We start from the raw sequence: 23,045 nt of genomic DNA on the forward strand, positions 1-23,045 counted from the left end.
ACTTTTTCATCAAGGTCTGTTTGTAAAAGTAATTTGTAAATAAAAAAGCAATTAATTATGCTGTTTAAAAGAGCCAAAATCATTGTTTCAAACCGAGGGTCGAGTTAAACTACTTGACAACTCTAAGGTCTTGCCAAAGGGGGCTCCTGGATTAGACACAGGGACCTCTTGATTTGCAGTCAAATGCTCTACCACTGAGCTATACCCCCTCTGAAAAAAAGACTGGTATAGCAAAATAAGAATTTGTACCAGTGACCTCTTGATCTGCAGATAAATGCTCTCCACTGAGCTATACCCCCTCGTAAAAGAAGACTGTTGGTATAGCAAAAGAAGACTCTTTCATCAAGGTCAGTTTGTAAAAGTAATTTGCAAATAAAAAAGCAATGAATTATGCTGTTTGGAAGAGACAAATCCAATGTGCCAAAAGCAGGGTCAATGTAAATCACAGAGACAACTCCAAGGTCTTGCCAAAGGGGGCATCCGGATTTGAACCGGGGACCTCTTGATCTGCAGTCAAATGCTCTACCACTGAGCTATACCCCCTCTTAAAAAAAGGCTTCTGGTATAGAAAAAAGACTCTTTCATCAAGGTCTGTTTGTAAATTATGTCTTTAGGAAGAGCCAACACCAATGTGCCAAACCCAGGGTCGAGGTAAATTATGGACGCAATTCCAAGAACTTGCCAAAGGGGCACTCGGATTTGAAAGGTGGATATTAGCATTTGTACCAGTGACCTCTTGATCTGCAGTCAAATGCTCTCCACTGAGCTATACCCCCTCGTGAAAGAAGACTGTTGGTATAGCAAAAGAAGACTTTTTCATCAAGGTCTGTTTGTAAAAGTAATTTGTAAATAAAAAAGCAATTAATTATGCTGTTTAAAAGAGCCAAAATCATTGTTTCAAACCGAGGGTCGAGTTAAACTACTTGACAACTCTAAGGTCTTGCCAAAGGGGGCTCCTGGATTTGAACCGGGGACCTCTTGATCTGCAGTCAAATGCTCTACCACTGAGCTATACACTCTCTTAAAAAAAGACTTCTGGTATAGAAAAAAGACTCTTTCATCAAGGTCTGTTTGTAAATTATGTCTACAGGAAGAGCCAACACCAATGTGCCAAACCCAGGGTCGAGGTAAATTATGGACGCAATTCCAAGAACTTGCCAAAGGGGCACTCGGATTTGAAAGGTGGATATTAGCATTTGTACCAGTGACCTCTTGATCTGCAGATAAATGCTCTCCACTGAGCTATACCCCCTCGTAAAAGAAGACTGTTGGTATAGCAAAAAAAGACTCTTTCATCAAGGTCAGTTTGTAAAAGTAATTTGCAAATAAAAAAGCAATGAATTATGCTGTTTGGAAGAGACAAATCCAATGTGCCAAAACCAGGGTCAATGTAAATCACAGGTAAATCAAGGTCTTGCCAAAGGGGGCATCCGGATTTGTACCAGTGACCTCTTGATCTGCAGATAAATGCTCTCCACTGAGCTATACCCCCTCGTAAAAGAAGACTGTTGGTATAGCAAAAGAAGACTCTTTCATCAAGGTCAGTTTGTAAAAGTAATTTGCAAATAAAAAAGCAATGAATTATGCTGTTTGGAAGAGACAAATCCAATGTGCCAAAAGCAGGGTCAATGTAAATCACAGAGACAACTCCAAGGTCTTGCCAAAGGGGGCATCCGGATTTGAACCGGGGACCTCTTGATCTGCAGTCAAATGCTCTACCACTGAGCTATACCCCCTCTTAAAAAAAGGCTTCTGGTATAGAAAAAAGACTCTTTCATCAAGGTCTGTTTGTAAATTATGTCTTTAGGAAGAGCCAACACCAATGTGCCAAACCCAGGGTCGAGGTAAATTATGGACGCAATTCCAAGAACTTGCCAAAGGGGCACTCGGATTTGAAAGGTGGATATTAGCATTTGTACCAGTGACCTCTTGATCTGCAGTCAAATGCTCTCCACTGAGCTATACCCCCTCGTGAAAGAAGACTGTTGGTATAGCAAAAGAAGACTTTTTCATCAAGGTCTGTTTGTAAAAGTAATTTGTAAATAAAAAAGCAATTAATTATGCTGTTTAAAAGAGCCAAAATCATTGTTTCAAACCGAGGGTCGAGTTAAACTACTTGACAACTCTAAGGTCTTGCCAAAGGGGGCTCCTGGATTAGAAACAGGGACCTCTTGATCTGCAGTCAAATGCTCTACCACTGAGCTATACCCCCTCTGAAAAAAAGACTGGTATAGCAAAATAAGAATTTGTACCAGTGACCTCTTGATCTGCAGATAAATGCTCTCCACTGAGCTATACCCCCTCGTAAAAGAAGACTGTTGGTATAGCAAAAGAAGACTCTTTCATCAAGGTCAGTTTGTAAAAGTAATTTGCAAATAAAAAAGCAATGAATTATGCTGTTTGGAAGAGACAAATCCAATGTGCCAAAAGCAGGGTCAATGTAAATCACAGAGACAACTCCAAGGTCTTGCCAAAGGGGGCATCCGGATTTGAACCGGGGACCTCTTGATCTGCAGTCAAATGCTCTACCACTGAGCTATACCCCCTCTTAAAAAAAGGCTTCTGGTATAGAAAAAAGACTCTTTCATCAAGGTCTGTTTGTAAATTATGTCTTTAGGTAGAGCCAACACCAATGTGCCAAACCCAGGGTCGAGGTAAATTATGGACGCAATTCCAAGAACTTGCCAAAGGGGCACTCGGATTTGAAAGGTGGATATTAGCATTTGTACCAGTGACCTCTTGATCTGCAGTCAAATGCTCTCCACTGAGCTATACCCCCTCGTGAAAGAAGACTGTTGGTATAGCAAAAGAAGACTTTTTCATCAAGGTCTGTTTGTAAAAGTAATTTGTAAATAAAAAAGCAATTAATTATGCTGTTTAAAAGAGCCAAAATCATTGTTTCAAACCGAGGGTCGAGTTAAACTACTTGACAACTCTAAGGTCTTGCCAAAGGGGGCTCCTGGATTAGACACAGGGACCTCTTGATCTGCAGTCAAATGCTCTACCACTGAGCTATACCCCCTCTGAAAAAGACTGGTATAGCAAAATAAGAATTTGTACCAGTGACCTCTTGATCTGCAGATAAATGCTCTCCACTGAGCTATACCCCCTCGTAAAAGAAGACTGTTGGTATAGCAAAAGAAGACTCTTTCATCAAGGTCAGTTTGTAAAAGTAATTTGCAAATAAAAAAGCAATGAATTATGCTGTTTGGAAGAGACAAATCCAATGTGCCAAAAGCAGGGTCAATGTAAATCACAGAGACAACTCCAAGGTCTTGCCAAAGGGGGCATCCGGATTTGAACCGGGGACCTCTTGATCTGCAGTCAAATGCTCTACCACTGAGCTATACCCCCTCTTAAAAAAAGGCTTCTGGTATAGAAAAAAGACTCTTTCATCAAGGTCTGTTTGTAAATTATGTCTTTAGGAAGAGCCAACACCAATGTGCCAAACCCAGGGTCGAGGTAAATTATGGACGCAATTCCAAGAACTTGCCAAAGGGGCACTCGGATTTGAAAGGTGGATATTAGCATTTGTACCAGTGACCTCTTGATCTGCAGTCAAATGCTCTCCACTGAGCTATACCCCCTCGTGAAAGAAGACTGTTGGTATAGCAAAAGAAGACTTTTTCATCAAGGTCTGTTTGTAAAAGTAATTTGTAAATAAAAAAGCAATTAATTATGCTGTTTAAAAGAGCCAAAATCATTGTTTCAAACCGAGGGTCGAGTTAAACTACTTGACAACTCTAAGGTCTTGCCAAAGGGGGCTCCTGGATTAGAAACAGGGACCTCTTGATCTGCAGTCAAATGCTCTCCACTGAGCTATACCCCCTCGTGAAAGAAGACTGTTGGTATAGCAAAAGAAGACTTTTTCATCAAGGTCTGTTTGTAAAAGTAATTTGTAAATAAAAAAGCAATTAATTATGCTGTTTAAAAGAGCCAAAATCATTGTTTCAAACCGAGGGTCGAGTTAAACTGCTTGACAACTCTAAGGTCTTGCCAAAGGGGGCTCCTGGATTAGAAACAGGGACCTCTTGATCTGCAGTCAAATGCTCTACCACTGAGCTATACCCCCTCTGAAAAAAAGACTGGTATAGCAAAATAAGAATTTGTACCAGTGACCTCTTGATCTGCAGATAAATGCTCTCCACTGAGCTATACCCCCTCGTAAAAGAAGACTGTTGGTATAGCAAAAGAAGACTCTTTCATCAAGGTCAGTTTGTAAAAGTAATTTGCAAATAAAAAAGCAATGAATTATGCTGTTTGGAAGAGACAAATCCAATGTGCCAAAACCAGGGTCAATGTAAATCACAGAGACAACTCCAAGGTCTTGCCAAAGGGGGCATCCGGATTTGAACCGGGGACCTCTTGATCTGCAGTCAAATGCTCTACCACTGAGCTATACCCCCTCTTAAAAAAAGGCTTCTGGTATAGAAAAAAGACTCTTTCATCAAGGTCTGTTTGTAAATTATGTCTTTAGGAAGAGCCAACACCAATGTGCCAAACCCATGGTCGAGGTAAATTATGGACGCAATTCCAAGAACTTGCCAAAGGGGCACTCGGATTTGAAAGGTGGATATTAGCATTTGTACCAGTGACCTCTTGATCTGCAGACAAATGCTCTCCACTGAGCTATACCCCCTCGTGAAAGAAGACTGTTGGTATAGCAAAAGAAGACTTTTTCATCAAGGTCTGTTTGTAAAAGTAATTTGTAAATAAAAAAGCAATTAATTATGCTGTTTAAAAGAGCCAAAATCATTGTTTCAAACCGAGGGTCGAGTTAAACTACTTGACAACTCTAAGGTCTTGCCAAAGGGGGCTCCTGGATTAGACACAGGGACCTCTTGATCTGCAGTCAAATGCTCTACCACTGAGCTATACCCCCTCTGAAAAAAAGACTGGTATAGCAAAATAAGAATTTGTACCAGTGACCTCTTGATCTGCAGATAAATGCTCTCCACTGAGCTATACCCCCTCGTAAAAGAAGACTGTTGGTATAGCAAAAGAAGACTCTTTCATCAAGGTCAGTTTGTAAAAGTAATTTGCAAATAAAAAAGCAATGAATTATGCTGTTTGGAAGAGACAAATCCAATGTGCCAAAAGCAGGGTCAATGTAAATCACAGAGACAACTCCAAGGTCTTGCCAAAGGGGGCATCCGGATTTGAACCGGGGACCTCTTGATCTGCAGTCAAATGCTCTACCACTGAGCTATACCCCCTCTTAAAAAAAGGCTTCTGGTATAGAAAAAAGACTCTTTCATCAAGGTCTGTTTGTAAATTATGTCTTTAGGAAGAGCCAACACCAATGTGCCAAACCCAGGGTCGAGGTAAATTATGGACGCAATTCCAAGAACTTGCCAAAGGGGCACTCGGATTTGAAAGGTGGATATTAGCATTTGTACCAGTGACCTCTTGATCTGCAGTCAAATGCTCTCCACTGAGCTATACCCCCTCGTGAAAGAAGACTGTTGGTATAGCAAAAGAAGACTTTTTCATCAAGGTCTGTTTGTAAAAGTAATTTGTAAATAAAAAAGCAATGAATTATGCTGTTTGGAAGAGACAAATCCAATGTGCCAAAAGCAGGGTCAATGTAAATCACAGAGACAACTCCAAGGTCTTGCCAAAGGGGGCATCCGGATTTGAACCGGGGACCTCTTGATCTGCAGTCAAATGCTCTACCACTGAGCTATACCCCCTCTTAAAAAAGACTTCTGGTATAGAAAAAAGACTCTTTCATCAAGGTCTGTTTGTAAATTATGTCTTTAGGAAGAGCCAACACCAATGTGCCAAACCCAGGGTCGAGGTAAATTATGGACGCAATTCCAAGAACTTGCCAAAGGGGCACTCGGATTTGAAAGGTGGATATTAGCATTTGTACCAGTGACCTCTTGATCTGCAGTCAAATGCTCTCCACTGAGCTATACCCCCTCGTGAAAGAAGACTGTTGGTATAGCAAAAGAAGACTTTTTCATCAAGGTCTGTTTGTAAAAGTAATTTGCAAATAAAAAAGCAATTAATTATGCTGTTTGGAAGAGACAAATCCAATGTGCCAAAACCAGGGTCAATGTAAATCACAGGTAAATCAAGGTCTTGCCAAAGGGGGCATCCGGATTTGTACCAGTGACCTCTTGATCTGCAGATAAATGCTCTCCACTGAGCTATACCCCCTCGTAAAAGAAGACTGTTGGTATAGCAAAAGAAGACTCTTTCATCAAGGTCAGTTTGTAAAAGTAATTTGCAAATAAAAAAGCAATGAATTATGCTGTTTGGAAGAGACAAAACCAATGTGCCAAAACCAGGGTCAATGTAAATCACAGAGACAACTCCAAGGTCTTGCCAAAGGGGGCATCTGGATTTGAACCGGGGACCTCTAGATCTGCAGTCAAATGCTCTACCACTGAGCTATACCCCCTCTTAAAAAAAGGCTTCTGGTATAGAAAAAAGACTCTTTCATCAAGGTCTGTTTGTAAATTATGTCTTTAGGAAGAGCCAACACCAATGTGCCAAACCCAGGGTCGAGGTAAATTATGGACGCAATTCCAAGAACTTGCCAAAGGGGCACTCGGATTTGAAAGGTGGATATTAGCATTTGTACCAGTGACCTCTTGATCTGCAGTCAAATGCTCTCCACTGAGCTATACCCCCTCGTGAAAGAAGACTGTTGGTATAGCAAAAGAAGACTTTTTCATCAAGGTCTGTTTGTAAAAGTAATTTGTAAATAAAAAAGCAATTAATTATGCTGTTTAAAAGAGCCAAAATCATTGTTTCAAACCGAGGGTCGAGTTAAACTACTTGACAACTCTAAGGTCTTGCCAAAGGGGGCTCCTGGATTAGAAACAGGGACCTCTTGATCTGCAGTCAAATGCTCTACCACTGAGCTATACCCCCTATGAAAAAAAAGACTGGTATAGCAAAATAAGCATTTGTACCAGTGACCTCTTGATCTGCAGATAAATGCTCTCCACTGAGCTATACCCCCTCGTAAAAGAAGACTGTTGGTATAGCAAAAGAAGACTCTTTCATCAAGGTCAGTTTGTAAAAGTAATTTGCAAATAAAAAAGCAATGAATTATGCTGTTTGGAAGAGACAAATCCAATGTGCCAAAAGCAGGGTCAATGTAAATCACAGAGACAACTCCAAGGTCTTGCCAAAGGGGGCATCCGGATTTGAACCGGGGACCTCTTGATCTGCAGTCAAATACTCTACCACTGAGCTATACCCCCTCTTAAAAAAATACTTCTGGTATAGAAAAAAGACTCTTTCATCAAGGTCTGTTTGTAAATTATGTCTTTAGGAAGAGCCAACACCAATGTGCCAAACCCAGGGTCGAGGTAAATTATGGACGCAATTCCAAGAACTTGCCAAAGGGGCACTCGGATTTGAAAGGTGGATATTAGCATTTGTACCAGTGACCTCTTGATCTGCAGTCAAATGCTCTCCACTGAGCTATACCCCCTCGTGAAAGAAGACTGTTGGTATAGCAAAAGAAGACTTTTTCATCAAGGTCTGTTTGTAAAAGTAATTTGTAAATAAAAAAGCAATTAATTATGCTGTTTAAAAGAGCCAAAATCATTGTTTCAAACCGAGGGTCGAGTTAAACTACTTGACAACTCTAAGGTCTTGCCAAAGGGGGCTCCTGGATTAGACACAGGGACCTCTTGATCTGCAGTCAAATGCTCTACCACTGAGCTATACCCCCTCTGAAAAAAAGACTGGTATAGCAAAATAAGAATTTGTACCAGTGACCTCTTGATCTGCAGATAAATGCTCTCCACTGAGCTATACCCCCTCGTAAAAGAAGACTGTTGGTATAGCAAAAAAAGACTCTTTCATCAAGGTCAGTTTGTAAAAGTAATTTGCAAATAAAAAAGCAATGAATTATGCTGTTTGGAAGAGACAAATCCAATGTGCCAAAAGCAGGGTCAATGTAAATCACAGAGACAACTCCAAGGTCTTGCCAAAGGGGGCATCCGGATTTGAACCGGGGACCTCTTGATCTGCAGTCAAATGCTCTACCACTGAGCTATACCCCCTCTTAAAAAAAGGCTTCTGGTATAGAAAAAAGACTCTTTCATCAAGGTCTGTTTGTAAATTATGTCTTTAGGTAGAGCCAACACCAATGTGCCAAACCCAGGGTCGAGGTAAATTATGGACGCAATTCCAAGAACTTGCCAAAGGGGCACTCGGATTTGAAAGGTGGATATTAGCATTTGTACCAGTGACCTCTTGATCTGCAGTCAAATGCTCTCCACTGAGCTATACCCCCTCGTGAAAGAAGACTGTTGGTATAGCAAAAGAAGACTTTTTCATCAAGGTCTGTTTGTAAAAGTAATTTGTAAATAAAAAAGCAATTAATTATGCTGTTTAAAAGAGCCAAAATCATTGTTTCAAACCGAGGGTCGAGTTAAACTACTTGACAACTCTAAGGTCTTGCCAAAGGGGGCTCCTGGATTAGAAACAGGGACCTCTTGATCTGCAGTCAAATGCTCTACCACTGAGCTATCATTGTTTCAAACCGAGGGTCGAGTTAAACTACTTGACAACTCTAAGGTCTTGCCAAAGGGGGCTCCTGGATTAGAAACAGGGACCTCTTGATCTGCAGTCAAATGCTCTACCACTGAGCTATACCCCCTCTGAAAAAAAGACTGGTATAGCAAAATAAGAATTTGTACCAGTGACCTCTTGATCTGCAGATAAATGCTCTCCACTGAGCTATACCCCCTCGTAAAAGAAGACTGTTGGTATAGCAAAAGAAGACTCTTTCATCAAGGTCAGTTTGTAAAAGTAATTTGCAAATAAAAAAGCAATGAATTATGCTGTTTGGAAGAGACAAATCCAATGTGCCAAAAGCAGGGTCAATGTAAATCACAGAGACAACTCCAAGGTCTTGCCAAAGGGGGCATCCGGATTTGAACCGGGGACCTCTTGATCTGCAGTCAAATGCTCTACCACTGAGCTATACCCCCTCTTAAAAAAAGGCTTCTGGTATAGAAAAAAGACTCTTTCATCAAGGTCTGTTTGTAAATTATGTCTTTAGGTAGAGCCAACACCAATGTGCCAAACCCAGGGTCGAGGTAAATTATGGACGCAATTCCAAGAACTTGCCAAAGGGGCACTCGGATTTGAAAGGTGGATATTAGCATTTGTACCAGTGACCTCTTGATCTGCAGTCAAATGCTCTCCACTGAGCTATACCCCCTCGTGAAAGAAGACTGTTGGTATAGCAAAAGAAGACTTTTTCATCAAGGTCTGTTTGTAAAAGTAATTTGTAAATAAAAAAGCAATTAATTATGCTGTTTAAAAGAGCCAAAATCATTGTTTCAAACCGAGGGTCGAGTTAAACTACTTGACAACTCTAAGGTCTTGCCAAAGGGGGCTCCTGGATTAGAAACAGGGACCTCTTGATCTGCAGTCAAATGCTCTACCACTGAGCTATACCCCCTCTGAAAAAAAGACTGGTATAGCAAAAAGACTCTTTCATCAAGGTCTGTTTGTAAATTATGTCTTTAGGAAGAGCCAACACCAATGTGCCAAACCCAGGGTCGAGGTAAATTATGGACGCAATTCCAAGAACTTGCCAAAGGGGCACTCGGATTTGAAAGGTGGATATTAGCATTTGTACCAGTGACCTCTTGATCTGCAGATAAATGCTCTCCACTGAGCTATACCCCCTCGTAAAGAAGACTGTTGGTATAGCAAAAGAAGACTCTTTCATCAAGGTCAGTTTGTAAAAGTATTTGCAAATAAAAAGCAATGAATTATGCTGTTTGGAAGAGACAAATCCAATGTGCCAAAACCAGGGTCAATGTAAATCACAGGTAAATCAAGGTCTTGCCAAAGGGGGCATCCGGATTTGTACCAGTGACCTCTTGATCTGCAGATAATGCTCTCCACTGAGCTATACCCCCTCGTAAAAGAAGACTGTTGGTATAGCAAAGAAGACTCTTTCATCAAGGTCAGTTTGTAAAAGTAATTTGCAAATAAAAAAGCAATGAATTATGCTGTTTGGAAGAGACAAATCCAATGTGCCAAAAGCAGGGTCAATGTAAATCACAGAGACAACTCCAAGGTCTTGCCAAAGGGGGCATCCGGATTTGAACCGGGGACCTCTTGATCTGCAGTCAAATGCTCTACCACTGAGCTATACCCCCTCTTAAAAAAAGGCTTCTGGTATAGAAAAAAGACTCTTTCATCAAGGTCTGTTTGTAAATTATGTCTTTAGGAAGAGCCAACACCAATGTGCCAAACCCAGGGTTGAGGTAAATTATGGACGCAATTCCAAGAACTTGCCAAAGGGGCACTCGGATTTGAAAGGTGGATATTAGCATTTGTACCAGTGACCTCTTGATCTGCAGTCAAATGCTCTCCACTGAGCTATACCCCCTCGTAAAAGAAGACTGTTGGTATAGCAAAAGAAGACTTTTTCATCAAGGTCTGTTTGTAAAAGTAATTTGTAAATAAAAAAGCAATTAATTATGCTGTTTAAAAGAGCCAAAATCATTGTTTCAAACCGAGGGTCGAGTTAAACTACTTGACAACTCTAAGGTCTTGCCAAAGGGGGCTCCTGGATTAGACACAGGGACCTCTTGATCTGCAGTCAAATGCTCTACCACTGAGCTATACCCCCTCTGAAAAAAAGACTGGTATAGCAAAATAAGAATTTGTACCAGTGACCTCTTGATCTGCAGATAAATGCTCTCCACTGAGCTATACCCCCTCGTAAAAGAAGACTGTTGGTATAGCAAAAGAAGACTCTTTCATCAAGGTCAGTTTGTAAAAGTAATTTGCAAATAAAAAAGCAATGAATTATGCTGTTTGGAAGAGACAAATCCAATGTGCCAAAAGCTGGGTCAATGTAAATCACAGAGACAACTCCAAGGTCTTGCCAAAGGGGGCATCCGGATTTGAACCGGGGACCTCTTGATCTGCAGTCAAATGCTCTACCACTGAGCTATACCCCCTCTTAAAAAAAGGCTTCTGGTATAGAAAAAAGACTCTTTCATCAAGGTCTGTTTGTAAATTATGTCTTTAGGAAGAGCCAACACCAATGTGCCAAACCCAGGGTCGAGGTAAATTATGGACGCAATTCCAAGAACTTGCCAAAGGGGCACTCGGATTTGAAAGGTGGATATTAGCATTTGTACCAGTGACCTCTTGATCTGCAGTCAAATGCTCTCCACTGAGCTATACCCCCTCGTGAAAGAAGACTGTTGGTATAGCAAAAGAAGACTTTTTCATCAAGGTCTGTTTGTAAAAGTAATTTGTAAATAAAAAAGCAATTAATTATGCTGTTTAAAAGAGCCAAAATCATTGTTTCAAACCGAGGGTCGAGTTAAACTACTTGACAACTCTAAGGTCTTGCCAAAGGGGGCTCCTGGATTAGACACAGGGACCTCTTGATTTGCAGTCAAATGCTCTACCACTGAGCTATACCCCCTCTGAAAAAAAGACTGGTATAGCAAAATAAGAATTTGTACCAGTGACCTCTTGATCTGCAGATAAATGCTCTCCACTGAGCTATACCCCCTCGTAAAAGAAGACTGTTGGTATAGCAAAAGAAGACTCTTTCATCAAGGTCAGTTTGTAAAAGTAATTTGCAAATAAAAAAGCAATGAATTATGCTGTTTGGAAGAGACAAATCCAATGTGCCAAAAGCAGGGTCAATGTAAATCACAGAGACAACTCCAAGGTCTTGCCAAAGGGGGCATCCGGATTTGAACCGGGGACCTCTTGATCTGCAGTCAAATGCTCTACCACTGAGCTATACCCCCTCTTAAAAAAAGGCTTCTGGTATAGAAAAAAGACTCTTTCATCAAGGTCTGTTTGTAAATTATGTCTTTAGGAAGAGCCAACACCAATGTGCCAAACCCAGGGTCGAGGTAAATTATGGACGCAATTCCAAGAACTTGCCAAAGGGGCACTCGGATTTGAAAGGTGGATATTAGCATTTGTACCAGTGACCTCTTGATCTGCAGTCAAATGCTCTCCACTGAGCTATACCCCCTCGTGAAAGAAGACTGTTGGTATAGCAAAAGAAGACTTTTTCATCAAGGTCTGTTTGTAAAAGTAATTTGCAAATAAAAAAGCAATGAATTATGCTGTTTGGAAGAGACAAATCCAATGTGCCAAAACCAGGGTCAATGTAAATCACAGAGACAACTCCAAGGTCTTGCCAAAGGGGGCATCCGGATTTGAACCGGGGACCTCTTGATCTGCAGTCAAATGCTCTACCACTGAGCTATACCCCTCTTAAAAAAAGACTTCTGGTATAGAAAAAAGACTCTTTCATCAAGGTCTGTTTGTAAATTATGTCTTTAGGAAGAGCCAACACCAATGTGCCAAACCCAGGGTCGAGGTAAATTATGGACGCAATTCCAAGAACTTGCCAAAGGGGCACTCGGATTTGAAAGGTGGATATTAGCATTTGTACCAGTGACCTCTTGATCTGCAGTCAAATGCTCTCCACTGAGCTATACCCCCTCGTGAAAGAAGACTGTTGGTATAGCAAAAGAAGACTTTTTCATCAAGGTCTGTTTGTAAAAGTAATTTGTAAATAAAAAAGCAATGAATTATGTCTTTAGGAAGAGCCAACACCAATGTGCCAAACCCAGGGTCGAGGTAAATTATGGACGCAATTCCAAGAACTTGCCAAAGGGGCACTCGGATTTGAAAGGTGGATATTAGCATTTGTACCAGTGACCTCTTGATCTGCAGTCAAATGCTCTCCACTGAGCTATACCCCCTCGTGAAAGAAGACTGTTGGTATAGCAAAAGAAGACTTTTTCATCAAGGTCTGTTTGTAAAAGTAATTTGTAAATAAAAAAGCAATTAATTATGCTGTTTAAAAGAGCCAAAATCATTGTTTCAAACCGAGGGTCGAGTTAAACTACTTGACAACTCTAAGGTCTTGCCAAAGGGGGCTCCTGGATTAGAAACAGGGACCTCTTGATCTGCAGTCAAATGCTCTACCACTGAGCTATACCCCCTCTGAAAAAAAGACTGGTATAGCAAAATAAGAATTTGTACCAGTGACCTCTTGATCTGCAGATAAATGCTCTCCACTGAGCTATACCCCCTCGTAAAAGAAGACTGTTGGTATAGCAAAAGAAGACTCTTTCATCAAGGTCAGTTTGTAAAAGTAATTTGCAAATAAAAAAGCAATGAATTATGCTGTTTGGAAGAGACAAATCCAATGTGCCAAAAGCAGGGTCAATGTAAATCACAGAGACAACTCCAAGGTCTTGCCAAAGGGGGCATCCGGATTTGAACCGGGGACCTCTTGATCTGCAGTCAAATGCTCTACCACTGAGCTATACCCCCTCTTAAAAAAAGGCTTCTGGTATAGAAAAAAGACTCTTTCATCAAGGTCTGTTTGTAAATTATGTCTTTAGGAAGAGCCAACACCAATGTGCCAAACCCAGGGTCGAGGTAAATTATGGACGCAATTCCAAGAACTTGCCAAAGGGGCACTCGGATTTGAAAGGTGGATATTAGCATTTGTACCAGTGACCTCTTGATCTGCAGTCAAATGCTCTCCACTGAGCTATACCCCCTCGTGAAAGAAGACTGTTGGTATAGCAAAAGAAGACTCTTTCATCAAGGTCAGTTTGTAAAAGTAATTTGCAAATAAAAAAGCAATGAATTATGCTGTTTGGAAGAGACAAATCCAATGTGCCAAAAGCAGGGTCAATGTAAATCACAGAGACAACTCCAAGGTCTTGCCAAAGGGGGCATCCGGATTTGAACCGGGGACCTCTTGATCTGCAGTCAAATGCTCTACCACTGAGCTATACCCCCTCTTAAAAAAAGACTTCTGGTATAGAAAAAAGACTCTTTCATCAAGGTCTGTTTGTAAATTATGTCTTTAGGAAGAGCCAACACCAATGTGCCAAACCCAGGGTCGAGGTAAATTATGGACGCAATTCCAAGAACTTGCCAAAGGGGCACTCGGATTTGAAAGGTGGATATTAGCATTTGTACCAGTGACCTCTTGATCTGCAGTCAAATGCTCTCCACTGAGCTATACCCCCTCGTGAAAGAAGACTGTTGGTATAGCAAAAGAAGACTTTTTCATCAAGGTCTGTTTGTAAAAGTAATTTGCAAATAAAAAAGCAATTAATTATGCTGTTTAAAAGAGCCAAAATCATTGTTTCAAACCCAGGGTCGAGTTAAACTACTTGACAACTCTAAGGTCTTGCCAATGGGGGCTCCTGGATTAGAAACAGGGACCTCTTGGTCTGCAGTCAAATGCTCTACCACTGAGCTATACCCCCTCTGAAAAAAAGACTGGTATAGCAAAATAAGAATTTGTACCAGTGACCTCTTGATAGAGCCAACACCAATGTGCCAAACCCAGGGTCGAGGTAAATTATGGACGCAATTCCAAGAACTTGCCAAAGGGGCACTCGGATTTGAAAGGTGGATATTAGCATTTGTACCAGTGACCTCTTGATCTGCAGTCAAATGCTCTCCACTGAGCTATACCCCCTCGTAAAAGAAGACTGTTGGTATAGCAAAAGAAGACTCTTTCATCAAGGTCAGTTTGTAAAAGTAATTTGCAAATAAAAAAGCAATGAATTATGCTGTTTGGAAGAGACAAATCCAATGTGCCAAAAGCAGGGTCAATGTAAATCACAGAGACAACTCCAAGGTCTTGCCAAAGGGGGCATCCGGATTTGAACCGGGGACCTCTTGATCTGCAGTCAAATGCTCTACCACTGAGCTATACCCCCTCTTAAAAAAAGACTTCTGGTATAGAAAAAAGACTCTTTCATCAAGGTCTGTTTGTAAATTATGTCTTTAGGAAGAGCCAACACCAATGTGCCAAACCCAGGGTCGAGGTAAATTATGGACGCAATTCCAAGAACTTGCCAAAGGGGCACTCGGATTTGAAAGGTGGATATTAGCATTTGTACCAGTGACCTCTTGATCTGCAGTCAAATGCTCTCCACTGAGCTATACCCCCTCGTGAAAGAAGACTGTTGGTATAGCAAAAGAAGACTTTTTCATCAAGGTCTGTTTGTAAAAGTAATTTGTAAATAAAAAAGCAATTAATTATGCTGTTTAAAAGAGCCAAAATCATTGTTTCAAACCGAGGGTCGAGTTAAACTACTTGACAACTCTAAGGTCTTGCCAAAGGGGGCTCCTGGATTAGACACAGGGACCTCTTGATCTGCAGTCAAATGCTCTACCACTGAGCTATACCCCCTCTGAAAAAAAGACTGGTATAGCAAAATAAGAATTTGTACCAGTGACCTCTTGATCTGCAGATAAATGCTCTCCACTGAGCTATACCCCCTCGTAAAAGAAGACTGTTGGTATAGCAAAAGAAGACTCTTTCATCAAGGTCAGTTTGTAAAAGTAATTTGCAAATAAAAAAGCAATGAATTATGCTGTTTGGAAGAGACAAATCCAATGTGCCAAAAGCAGGGTCAATGTAAATCACAGAGACAACTCCAAGGTCTTGCCAAAGGGGGCATCCGGATTTGAACCGGGGACCTCTTGATCTGCAGTCAAATGCTCTACCACTGAGCTATACCCCCTCTTAAAAAAAGACTTCTGGTATAGAAAAAAGACTCTTTCATCAAGGTCTGTTTGTAAATTATGTCTACAGGAAGAGCCAACACCAATGTGCCAAACCCAGGGTCGAGGTAAATTATGGACGCAATTCCAAGAACTTGCCAAAGGGGCACTCGGATTTGAAAGGTGGATATTAGCATTTGTACCAGTGACCTCTTGATCTGCAGATAAATGCTCTCCACTGAGCTATACCCCCTCGTAAAAGAAGACTGTTGGTATAGCAAAAGAAGACTCTTTCATCAAGGTCAGTTTGTAAAAGTAATTTGCAAATAAAAAAGCAATGAATTATGCTGTTTGGAAGAGACAAATCCAATGTGCCAAAACCAGGGTCAATGTAAATCACAGAGACAACTCAAGGTCTTGCCAAAGGGGGCATCCGGATTTGAACCGGGGACCTCTTGATCTGCAGTCAAATGCTCTACCACTGAGCTATAGCCCCTCTTAAAAAAAGACTTCTGGTATAGAAAAAAGACTCTTTCATCAAGGTCTGTTTGTAAATTATGTCTTTAGGAAGAGCCAACACCAATGTGCCAAAAGCAGGGTCAATGTAAATCACAGAGACAACTCCAAGGTCTTGCCAAAGGGGGCATCCGGATTTGAACCGGGGACCTCTTGATCTGCAGTCAAATGCTCTACCACTGAGCTATACCCCCTCTTAAAAAAAGGCTTCTGGTATAGAAAAAAGACTCTTTCATCAAGGTCTGTTTGTAAATTATGTCTTTAGGAAGAGCCAACACCAATGTGCCAAACCCAGGGTCGAGGTAAATTATGGACGCAATTCCAAGAACTTGCCAAAGGGCACTCGGATTTGAAAGGTGGATATTAGCATTTGTACCAGTGACCTCTTGATCTGCAGTCAAATGCTCTCCACTGAGCTATACCCCCTCGTGAAAGAAGACTGTTGGTATAGCAAAAGAAGACTTTTTCATCAAGGTCTGTTTGTAAAAGTAATTTGTAAATAAAAAAGCAATTAATTATGCTGTTTAAAAGAGCCAAATCATTGTTTCAAACCGAGGGTCGAGTTAAACTACTTGACAACTCTAAGGTCTTGCCAAAGGGGGCTCCTGGATTAGAAACAGGGACCTCTTGATCTGCAGTCAAATGCTCTACCACTGAGCTATACCCCCTCTGAAAAAAGACTGGTATAGCAAAATAAGAATTTGTACCAGTGACCTCTTGATCTGCAGATAAATGCTCTCCACTGAGCTATACCCCCTCGTAAAAGAAGACTGTTGGTATAGCAAAAGAAGACTCTTTCATCAAGGTCAGTTTGTAAAAGTAATTTGCAAATAAAAAAGCAATGAATTATGCTGTTTGGAAGAGACAAATCCAATGTGCCAAAACCAGGGTCAATGTAAATCACAGAGACAACTCCAAGGTCTTGCCAAAGGGGGCATCCGGATTTGAACCGGGGACCTCTTGATCTGCAGTCAAATGCTCTACCACTGAGCTATACCCCCTCTTAAAAAAAGACTTCTGGTATAGAAAAAAGACTCTTTCATCAAGGTCTGTTTGTAAATTATGTCTTTAGGAAGAGCCAACACCAATGTGCCAAACCCAGGGTCGAGGTAAATTATGGACGCAATTCCAAGAACTTGCCAAAGGGGCACTCGGATTTGAAAGGTGGATATTAGCATTTGTACCAGTGACCTCTTGATCTGCAGTCAAATGCTCTCCACTGAGCTATACCCCCTCGTGAAAGAAGACTGTTGGTATAGCAAAAGAAGACTTTTTCATCAAGGTCTGTTTGTAAAAGTAATTTGTAAATAAAAAAGCAATTAATTATGCTGTTTAAAAGAGCCAAAATCATTGTTTCAAACCGAGGGTCGAGTTAAACTACTTGACAACTCTAAGGTCTTGCCAAAGGGGGCTCCTGGATTAGACACAGGGACCTCTTGATCTGCAGTCAAATGCTCTACCACTGAGCTATACCCCCTCTGAAAAAAGACTGGTATAGCACAGGAAGAGCCAACACCAATGTGCCAAACCCAGGGTCGAGGTAAATTATGGACGCAATTCCAAGAACTTGCCAAAGGGGCACTCGGATTTGAAAGGTGGATATTAGCATTTGTACCAGTGACCTCTTGATCTGCAGATAAATGCTCTCCACTGAGCTATACCCCCTCGTAAAAGAAGACTGTTGGTATAGCAAAAAAAGACTCTTTCATCAAGGTCAGTTTGTAAAAGTAATTTGCAATAAAAAAGCAATGAATTATGCTGTTTGGAAGAGACAAATCCAATGTGCCAAAACCAGGGTGAATGTAAATCACAGGTAAATCAAGGTCTTGCCAAAGGGGGCATCCGGATTTGAACCGGGGACCTCTTGATCTGCAGTCAAATGCTCTACCACTGAGCTATAGTCCCTCTTAAAAAAAGACTTCTGGTATAGAAAAAAGACTCTTTCATCAAGGTCTGTTTGTAAATATGTCTTTAGGAAGAGCCAACACCAATGTGCCAAACCCAGGGTCGAGGTAAATTATGGACGCAATTCCAAGAACTTGCCAAAGGGGCACTCGGATTTGAAAGGTGGATATTAGCATTTGTACCAGTGACCTCTTGATCTGCAGATCAAATGCTCTCCACTGAGCTATACCCCCTCGTGAAAGAAGACTGTTGGTATAGCAAAAGAAGACTCTTTCATCAAGGTCAGTTTGTAAAAGTAATTTGCAAATAAAAAAGCAATTAATTATGCTGTTTGGAAAGAGACCAAATCCAATGTGTCAAACGCAGGGTCGATGTAAATCACAGAGACAACTCTAAGGTCTTGCCAAAGGGGGCTCCTGGATTAGAAACAGGGACCTCTTGATCTGCAGTCAAATGCTCTACCACTGAGCTATACCCCCTCTTAAAAAAAGACTTCTGGTATAGAAAAAAGACTCTTTCATCAAGGTCTGTTTGTAAATTATGTCTTTAGGAAGAGCCAACACCAATGTGCCAAACCCAGGGTCGAGGTAAATTATGGACGCAATTCCAAGAACTTGCCAAAGGGGCACTCGGATTTGAAAGGTGGATATTAGCATTTGTACCAGTGACCTCTTGATCTGCAGTCAAATGCTCTCCACTGAGCTATACCCCCTCGTGAAAGAAGACTGTTGGTATAGCAAAAGAAGACTTTTTCATCAAGGTCTGTTTGTAAAAGTAATTTGCAAATAAAAAAGCAATTAATTATGCTGTTTAAAAGAGCCAAAATCATTGTTTCAAACCCAGGGTCGAGTTAAACTACTTGACAACTCTAAGGTCTTGCCAAAGGGGGCTCCTGGATTAGAAACAGGGACCTCTTGATCTGCAGTCAAATGCTCTACCACTGAGCTATACCCCCTCTGAAAAAAAGACTGGTATAGCAAATAAATTGTACCAGTGACCTCTTGATAGAGCCAACATAAGAATTTGTACCAGTGACCTCTTGATCTGCAGATAAATGCTCTCCACTGAGCTATACCCCCTCGTAAAAGAAGACTGTTGGTATAGCAAAAGAAGACTCTTTCATCAAGGTCAGTTTGTAAAAGTAATTTGCAAATAAAAAAGCAATGAATTATGCTGTTTGGAAGAGACAAATCCAATGTGCCAAAAGCAGGGTCAATGTAAATCACAGAGACAACTCCAAGGTCTTGCCAAAGGGGGCATCCGGATTTGAACCGGGGACCTCTTGATCTGCAGTCAAATGCTCTACCACTGAGCTATACCCCCTCTTAAAAAAAGGCGTCTGGTATAGAAAAAAGACTCTTTCATCAAGGTCTGTTTGTAAATTATGTCTTTAGGAAGAGCCAACACCAATGTGCCAAACCCAGGGTCGAGGTAAATTATGGACGCAATTCCAAGAACTTGCCAAAGGGGCACTCGGATTTGAAAGGTGGATATTAGCATTTGTACCAGTGACCTCTTGATCTGCAGTCAAATGCTCTCCACTGAGCTATACCCCCTCGTGAAAGAAGACTGTTGGTATAGCAAAAGAAGACTTTTTCATCAAGGTCTGTTTGTAAAAGTAATTTGTAAATAAAAAAGCAATTAATTATGCTGTTTAAAAGAGCCAAAATCATTGTTTCAAACCGAGGGTCGAGTTAAACTACTTGACAACTCTAAGGTCTTGCCAAAGGGGGCTCCTGGATTAGACACAGGGACCTCTTGATTTGCAGTCAAATGCTCTACCACTGAGCTATACCCCCTCTGAAAAAAAGACTGGTATAGCAAAATAAGAATTTGTACCAGTGACCTCTTGATCTGCAGATAAATGCTCTCCACTGAGCTATACCCCCTCGTAAAAGAAGACTGTTGGTATAGCAAAAGAAGACTCTTTCATCAAGGTCAGTTTGTAAAAGTAATTTGCAAATAAAAAAGCAATGAATTATGCTGTTTGGAAGAGACAAATCCAATGTGCCAAAAGCAGGGTCAATGTAAATCACAGAGACAACTCCAAGGTCTTGCCAAAGGGGGCATCCGGATTTGAACCGGGGACCTCTTGATCTGCAGTCAAATGCTCTACCACTGAGCTATACCCCCTCTTAAAAAAAGGCTTCTGGTATAGAAAAAAGACTCTTTCATCAAGGTCTGTTTGTAAATTATGTCTTTAGGAAGAGCCAACACCAATGTGCCAAACCCAGGGTCGAGGTAAATTATGGACGCAATTCCAAGAACTTGCCAAAGGGGCACTCGGATTTGAAAGGTGGATATTAGCATTTGTACCAGTGACCTCTTGATCTGCAGTCAAATGCTCTCCACTGAGCTATACCCCCTCGTGAAAGAAGACTGTTGGTATAGCAAAAGAAGACTTTTCATCAAGGTCTGTTTGTAAAAGTAATTTGTAAATAAAAAAGCAATTAATTATGCTGTTTAAAAGAGCCAAAATCATTGTTTCAAACCGAGGGTCGAGTTAAACTACTTGACAACTCTAAGGTCTTGCCAAAGGGGGTATCCGGATTTGAACCGGGGACCTCTTGATCTGCAGTCAAATGCTCTACCACTGAGCTATAGCCCCTCTTAAAAAAAGACTTCTGGTATAGAAAAAAGACTCTTTCATCAAGGTCTGTTTGTAAATTATGTCTTTAGGAAGAGACAAATCCAATGTGCCAAAACCAGAATGAATGTAAATCACAGGTAAATCAAGGTCTTGCCAAAGGGGGCATCCGGATTTGAACCGGGGACCTCTTGATCTGCAGTCAAATGCTCTACCACTGAGCTATTGTCCCTCTTAAAAAAAGACTTCTGGTATAGAAAAAAGACTCTTTCATCAAGGTCTGTTTGTAAATTATGTCTTTAGGAAGAGCCAACACCAATGTGCCAAACCCAGGGTCGAGGTAAATTATGGACGCAATTCCAAGAACTTGCCAAAGGGGCACTCGGATTTAAAAGGTGGATATTAGCATTTGTACCAGTGACCTCTTGATCTGCAGTCAAATGCTCTCCACTGAGCTATACCCCCTCGTGAAAGAAGACTGTTGGTATAGCAAAAGAAGACTTTTTCATCAAGGTCTGTTTGTAAAAGTAATTTGTAAATAAAAAAGCAATTAATTATGCTGTTTAAAAGAGCCAAAATCATTGTTTCAAACCGAGGGTTGAGTTAAACTACTTGACAACTCTAAGGTCTTGCCAAAGGGGGCTCCTGGATTAGAAACAGGGACCTCTTGATCTGCAGTCAAATGCTCTCCACTGAGCTATACCCCCTCGTGAAAGAAGACTGTTGGTATAGCAAAAGAAGACTCTTTCATCAAGGTCTGTTGTAAAAGTAATTTGTAAATAAAAAAGCAATTAAATATGCTGTTTAAAAGAGCCAAAATCATTGTTTCAAACCGAGGGTCGAGTTAAACTACTTGACAACTCTAAGGTCTTGCCAAAGGGGGCTCCTGGATTAGAAACAGGGACCTCTTGATCTGCAGTCAAATGCTCTACCAATGAGCTATACCCCCTCTGAAAAAAAGACTGGTATAGCAAAATAAGAATTTGTACCAGTGACCTCTTGATCTGCAGATAAATGCTCTCCACTGAGCTATACCCCCTCGTAAAAGAAGACTGTTGGTATAGCAAAAGAAGACTCTTTCATCAAGGTCAGTTTGTAAAAGTAATTTGCAAATAAAAAAGCAATGAATTATGCTGTTTGGAAGAGACAAATCCAATGTGCCAAAACCAGGGTCAATGTAAATCACAGAGACAACTCCAAGGTCTTGCCAAAGGGGGCATCCGGATTTGAACCGGGGACCTCTTGATCTGCAGTCAAATGCTCTACCACTGAGCTATACCCCCTCTTAAAAAAAGACTTCTGGTATAGAAAAAAGACTCTTTCATCAAGGTCTGTTTGTAAATTATGTCTTTAGGAAGAGCCAACACCAATGTGCCAAACCCAGGGTCGAGGTAAATTATGGACGCAATTCCAAGAACTTGCCAAAGGGGCACTCGGATTTGAAAGGTGGATATTAGCATTTGTACCAGTGACCTCTTGATCTGCAGTCAAATGCTCTCCACTGAGCTATACCCCCTCGTGAAAGAAGACTGTTGGTATAGCAAAAGAAGACTCTTTCATCAAGGTCAGTTTGTAAAAGTAATTTGCAAATAAAAAAGCAATGAATTATGCTGTTTGGAAGAGACAAATCCAATGTGCCAAAAGCAGGGTCAATGTAAATCACAGAGACAACTCCAAGGTCTTGCCTAAGGGGGCATCCGGATTTGAACCGGGGACCTCTTGATCTGCAGTCAAATGCTCTACCACTGAGCTATACCCTCTCTTAAAAAAAGACTTCTGGTATAGAAAAAAGACTCTTTCATCAAGGTCTGTTTGTAAATTATGTCTACAGGAAGAGCCAACACCAATGTGCCAAACCCAGGGTCGAGGTAAATTATGGACGCAATTCCAAGAACTTGCCAAAGGGGCACTCGGATTTGAAAGGTGGATATTAGCATTTGTACCAGTGACCTCTTGATCTGCAGATAAATGCTCTCCACTGAGCTATACCCCCTCGTAAAAGAAGACTGTTGGTATAGCAAAAGAAGACTCTTTCATCAAGGTCAGTTTGTAAAAGTAATTTGCAAATAAAAAAGCAATGAATTATGCTGTTTGGAAGAGACAAATCCAATGTGCCAAAAGCAGGGTCAATGTAAATCACAGAGACAACTCCAAGGTCTTGCCAAAGGGGGCATCCGGATTTGAACCGGGGACCTCTTGATCTGCAGTCAAATGCTCTACCACTGAGCTATACCCCCTCTTAAAAAAAGGCTTCTGGTATAGAAAAAAGACTCTTTCATCAAGGTCTGTTTGTAAATTATGTCTTTAGGAAGAGCCAACACCAATGTGCCAAACCCAGGGTCGAGGTAAATTATGGACGCAATTCCAAGAACTTGCCAAAGGGGCACTCGGATTTGAAAGGTGGATATTAGCATTTGTACCAGTGACCTCTTGATCTGCAGTCAAATGCTCTCCACTGAGCTATACCCCCTCGTGAAAGAAGACTGTTGGTATAGCAAAAGAAGACTTTTTCATCAAG

At 41.1% G+C, this 23,045-nt stretch overlaps 39 non-coding genes across 39 annotated transcripts; all 39 read right to left on the reverse strand.

Annotated features, from left to right (window-relative positions):
- Positions 1–471: 471 nt before the first annotated feature.
- trnac-gca (transfer RNA cysteine (anticodon GCA)) lies at positions 472–543 on the reverse strand. The gene has a single exon. It is a non-coding gene; the product is annotated as a tRNA-Cys (tRNA).
- A 1,121-nt stretch (positions 544–1,664) lies between these two features.
- Positions 1,665–1,736, reverse strand: trnac-gca (transfer RNA cysteine (anticodon GCA)). The gene has a single exon. It is a non-coding gene; the product is annotated as a tRNA-Cys (tRNA).
- A 404-nt stretch (positions 1,737–2,140) lies between these two features.
- Positions 2,141–2,212, reverse strand: trnac-gca (transfer RNA cysteine (anticodon GCA)). The gene has a single exon. It is a non-coding gene; the product is annotated as a tRNA-Cys (tRNA).
- Positions 2,213–2,474: 262 nt separating this feature from the next.
- Positions 2,475–2,546, reverse strand: trnac-gca (transfer RNA cysteine (anticodon GCA)). Its single transcript has one exon. It is a non-coding gene; the product is annotated as a tRNA-Cys (tRNA).
- Positions 2,547–3,282: 736 nt separating this feature from the next.
- On the reverse strand, positions 3,283–3,354 carry trnac-gca (transfer RNA cysteine (anticodon GCA)). Its single transcript has one exon. It is a non-coding gene; the product is annotated as a tRNA-Cys (tRNA).
- A 646-nt stretch (positions 3,355–4,000) lies between these two features.
- On the reverse strand, positions 4,001–4,072 carry trnac-gca (transfer RNA cysteine (anticodon GCA)). The gene has a single exon. It is a non-coding gene; the product is annotated as a tRNA-Cys (tRNA).
- Positions 4,073–4,334: 262 nt separating this feature from the next.
- On the reverse strand, positions 4,335–4,406 carry trnac-gca (transfer RNA cysteine (anticodon GCA)). The gene has a single exon. It is a non-coding gene; the product is annotated as a tRNA-Cys (tRNA).
- Positions 4,407–5,144: 738 nt separating this feature from the next.
- trnac-gca (transfer RNA cysteine (anticodon GCA)) lies at positions 5,145–5,216 on the reverse strand. Its single transcript has one exon. It is a non-coding gene; the product is annotated as a tRNA-Cys (tRNA).
- Positions 5,217–5,621: 405 nt separating this feature from the next.
- On the reverse strand, positions 5,622–5,693 carry trnac-gca (transfer RNA cysteine (anticodon GCA)). Its single transcript has one exon. It is a non-coding gene; the product is annotated as a tRNA-Cys (tRNA).
- A 644-nt stretch (positions 5,694–6,337) lies between these two features.
- On the reverse strand, positions 6,338–6,409 carry trnac-gca (transfer RNA cysteine (anticodon GCA)). The gene has a single exon. It is a non-coding gene; the product is annotated as a tRNA-Cys (tRNA).
- Positions 6,410–6,813: 404 nt separating this feature from the next.
- trnac-gca (transfer RNA cysteine (anticodon GCA)) lies at positions 6,814–6,885 on the reverse strand. Its single transcript has one exon. It is a non-coding gene; the product is annotated as a tRNA-Cys (tRNA).
- Positions 6,886–7,148: 263 nt separating this feature from the next.
- Positions 7,149–7,220, reverse strand: trnac-gca (transfer RNA cysteine (anticodon GCA)). The gene has a single exon. It is a non-coding gene; the product is annotated as a tRNA-Cys (tRNA).
- A 738-nt stretch (positions 7,221–7,958) lies between these two features.
- On the reverse strand, positions 7,959–8,030 carry trnac-gca (transfer RNA cysteine (anticodon GCA)). The gene has a single exon. It is a non-coding gene; the product is annotated as a tRNA-Cys (tRNA).
- Positions 8,031–8,557: 527 nt separating this feature from the next.
- trnac-gca (transfer RNA cysteine (anticodon GCA)) lies at positions 8,558–8,629 on the reverse strand. The gene has a single exon. It is a non-coding gene; the product is annotated as a tRNA-Cys (tRNA).
- Positions 8,630–8,891: 262 nt separating this feature from the next.
- On the reverse strand, positions 8,892–8,963 carry trnac-gca (transfer RNA cysteine (anticodon GCA)). The gene has a single exon. It is a non-coding gene; the product is annotated as a tRNA-Cys (tRNA).
- Positions 8,964–9,367: 404 nt separating this feature from the next.
- Positions 9,368–9,439, reverse strand: trnac-gca (transfer RNA cysteine (anticodon GCA)). Its single transcript has one exon. It is a non-coding gene; the product is annotated as a tRNA-Cys (tRNA).
- Positions 9,440–10,076: 637 nt separating this feature from the next.
- Positions 10,077–10,148, reverse strand: trnac-gca (transfer RNA cysteine (anticodon GCA)). The gene has a single exon. It is a non-coding gene; the product is annotated as a tRNA-Cys (tRNA).
- A 738-nt stretch (positions 10,149–10,886) lies between these two features.
- Positions 10,887–10,958, reverse strand: trnac-gca (transfer RNA cysteine (anticodon GCA)). The gene has a single exon. It is a non-coding gene; the product is annotated as a tRNA-Cys (tRNA).
- Positions 10,959–11,696: 738 nt separating this feature from the next.
- On the reverse strand, positions 11,697–11,768 carry trnac-gca (transfer RNA cysteine (anticodon GCA)). Its single transcript has one exon. It is a non-coding gene; the product is annotated as a tRNA-Cys (tRNA).
- Positions 11,769–12,173: 405 nt separating this feature from the next.
- trnac-gca (transfer RNA cysteine (anticodon GCA)) lies at positions 12,174–12,245 on the reverse strand. The gene has a single exon. It is a non-coding gene; the product is annotated as a tRNA-Cys (tRNA).
- A 666-nt stretch (positions 12,246–12,911) lies between these two features.
- On the reverse strand, positions 12,912–12,983 carry trnac-gca (transfer RNA cysteine (anticodon GCA)). The gene has a single exon. It is a non-coding gene; the product is annotated as a tRNA-Cys (tRNA).
- A 262-nt stretch (positions 12,984–13,245) lies between these two features.
- trnac-gca (transfer RNA cysteine (anticodon GCA)) lies at positions 13,246–13,317 on the reverse strand. Its single transcript has one exon. It is a non-coding gene; the product is annotated as a tRNA-Cys (tRNA).
- A 405-nt stretch (positions 13,318–13,722) lies between these two features.
- Positions 13,723–13,794, reverse strand: trnac-gca (transfer RNA cysteine (anticodon GCA)). Its single transcript has one exon. It is a non-coding gene; the product is annotated as a tRNA-Cys (tRNA).
- An 863-nt stretch (positions 13,795–14,657) lies between these two features.
- Positions 14,658–14,729, reverse strand: trnac-gca (transfer RNA cysteine (anticodon GCA)). Its single transcript has one exon. It is a non-coding gene; the product is annotated as a tRNA-Cys (tRNA).
- A 738-nt stretch (positions 14,730–15,467) lies between these two features.
- Positions 15,468–15,539, reverse strand: trnac-gca (transfer RNA cysteine (anticodon GCA)). Its single transcript has one exon. It is a non-coding gene; the product is annotated as a tRNA-Cys (tRNA).
- A 404-nt stretch (positions 15,540–15,943) lies between these two features.
- Positions 15,944–16,015, reverse strand: trnac-gca (transfer RNA cysteine (anticodon GCA)). The gene has a single exon. It is a non-coding gene; the product is annotated as a tRNA-Cys (tRNA).
- Positions 16,016–16,157: 142 nt separating this feature from the next.
- trnac-gca (transfer RNA cysteine (anticodon GCA)) lies at positions 16,158–16,229 on the reverse strand. The gene has a single exon. It is a non-coding gene; the product is annotated as a tRNA-Cys (tRNA).
- A 402-nt stretch (positions 16,230–16,631) lies between these two features.
- Positions 16,632–16,703, reverse strand: trnac-gca (transfer RNA cysteine (anticodon GCA)). Its single transcript has one exon. It is a non-coding gene; the product is annotated as a tRNA-Cys (tRNA).
- A 261-nt stretch (positions 16,704–16,964) lies between these two features.
- On the reverse strand, positions 16,965–17,036 carry trnac-gca (transfer RNA cysteine (anticodon GCA)). The gene has a single exon. It is a non-coding gene; the product is annotated as a tRNA-Cys (tRNA).
- Positions 17,037–17,868: 832 nt separating this feature from the next.
- Positions 17,869–17,940, reverse strand: trnac-gca (transfer RNA cysteine (anticodon GCA)). The gene has a single exon. It is a non-coding gene; the product is annotated as a tRNA-Cys (tRNA).
- Positions 17,941–18,347: 407 nt separating this feature from the next.
- trnac-gca (transfer RNA cysteine (anticodon GCA)) lies at positions 18,348–18,419 on the reverse strand. The gene has a single exon. It is a non-coding gene; the product is annotated as a tRNA-Cys (tRNA).
- Positions 18,420–18,823: 404 nt separating this feature from the next.
- Positions 18,824–18,895, reverse strand: trnac-gca (transfer RNA cysteine (anticodon GCA)). Its single transcript has one exon. It is a non-coding gene; the product is annotated as a tRNA-Cys (tRNA).
- A 296-nt stretch (positions 18,896–19,191) lies between these two features.
- Positions 19,192–19,263, reverse strand: trnac-gca (transfer RNA cysteine (anticodon GCA)). Its single transcript has one exon. It is a non-coding gene; the product is annotated as a tRNA-Cys (tRNA).
- Positions 19,264–20,001: 738 nt separating this feature from the next.
- Positions 20,002–20,073, reverse strand: trnac-gca (transfer RNA cysteine (anticodon GCA)). The gene has a single exon. It is a non-coding gene; the product is annotated as a tRNA-Cys (tRNA).
- A 403-nt stretch (positions 20,074–20,476) lies between these two features.
- Positions 20,477–20,548, reverse strand: trnac-gca (transfer RNA cysteine (anticodon GCA)). The gene has a single exon. It is a non-coding gene; the product is annotated as a tRNA-Cys (tRNA).
- Positions 20,549–20,687: 139 nt separating this feature from the next.
- trnac-gca (transfer RNA cysteine (anticodon GCA)) lies at positions 20,688–20,760 on the reverse strand. The gene has a single exon. It is a non-coding gene; the product is annotated as a tRNA-Cys (tRNA).
- Positions 20,761–21,738: 978 nt separating this feature from the next.
- Positions 21,739–21,810, reverse strand: trnac-gca (transfer RNA cysteine (anticodon GCA)). The gene has a single exon. It is a non-coding gene; the product is annotated as a tRNA-Cys (tRNA).
- A 405-nt stretch (positions 21,811–22,215) lies between these two features.
- trnac-gca (transfer RNA cysteine (anticodon GCA)) lies at positions 22,216–22,287 on the reverse strand. The gene has a single exon. It is a non-coding gene; the product is annotated as a tRNA-Cys (tRNA).
- A 405-nt stretch (positions 22,288–22,692) lies between these two features.
- On the reverse strand, positions 22,693–22,764 carry trnac-gca (transfer RNA cysteine (anticodon GCA)). The gene has a single exon. It is a non-coding gene; the product is annotated as a tRNA-Cys (tRNA).
- Between the last annotated feature and the right edge of the window lie 281 nt (positions 22,765–23,045).

The sequence above is a fragment of the Danio aesculapii genome, chromosome 11 (assembly GCF_903798145.1).
Source record: "Danio aesculapii chromosome 11, fDanAes4.1, whole genome shotgun sequence".
Taxonomy (NCBI): domain Eukaryota; kingdom Metazoa; phylum Chordata; class Actinopteri; order Cypriniformes; family Danionidae; genus Danio; species Danio aesculapii.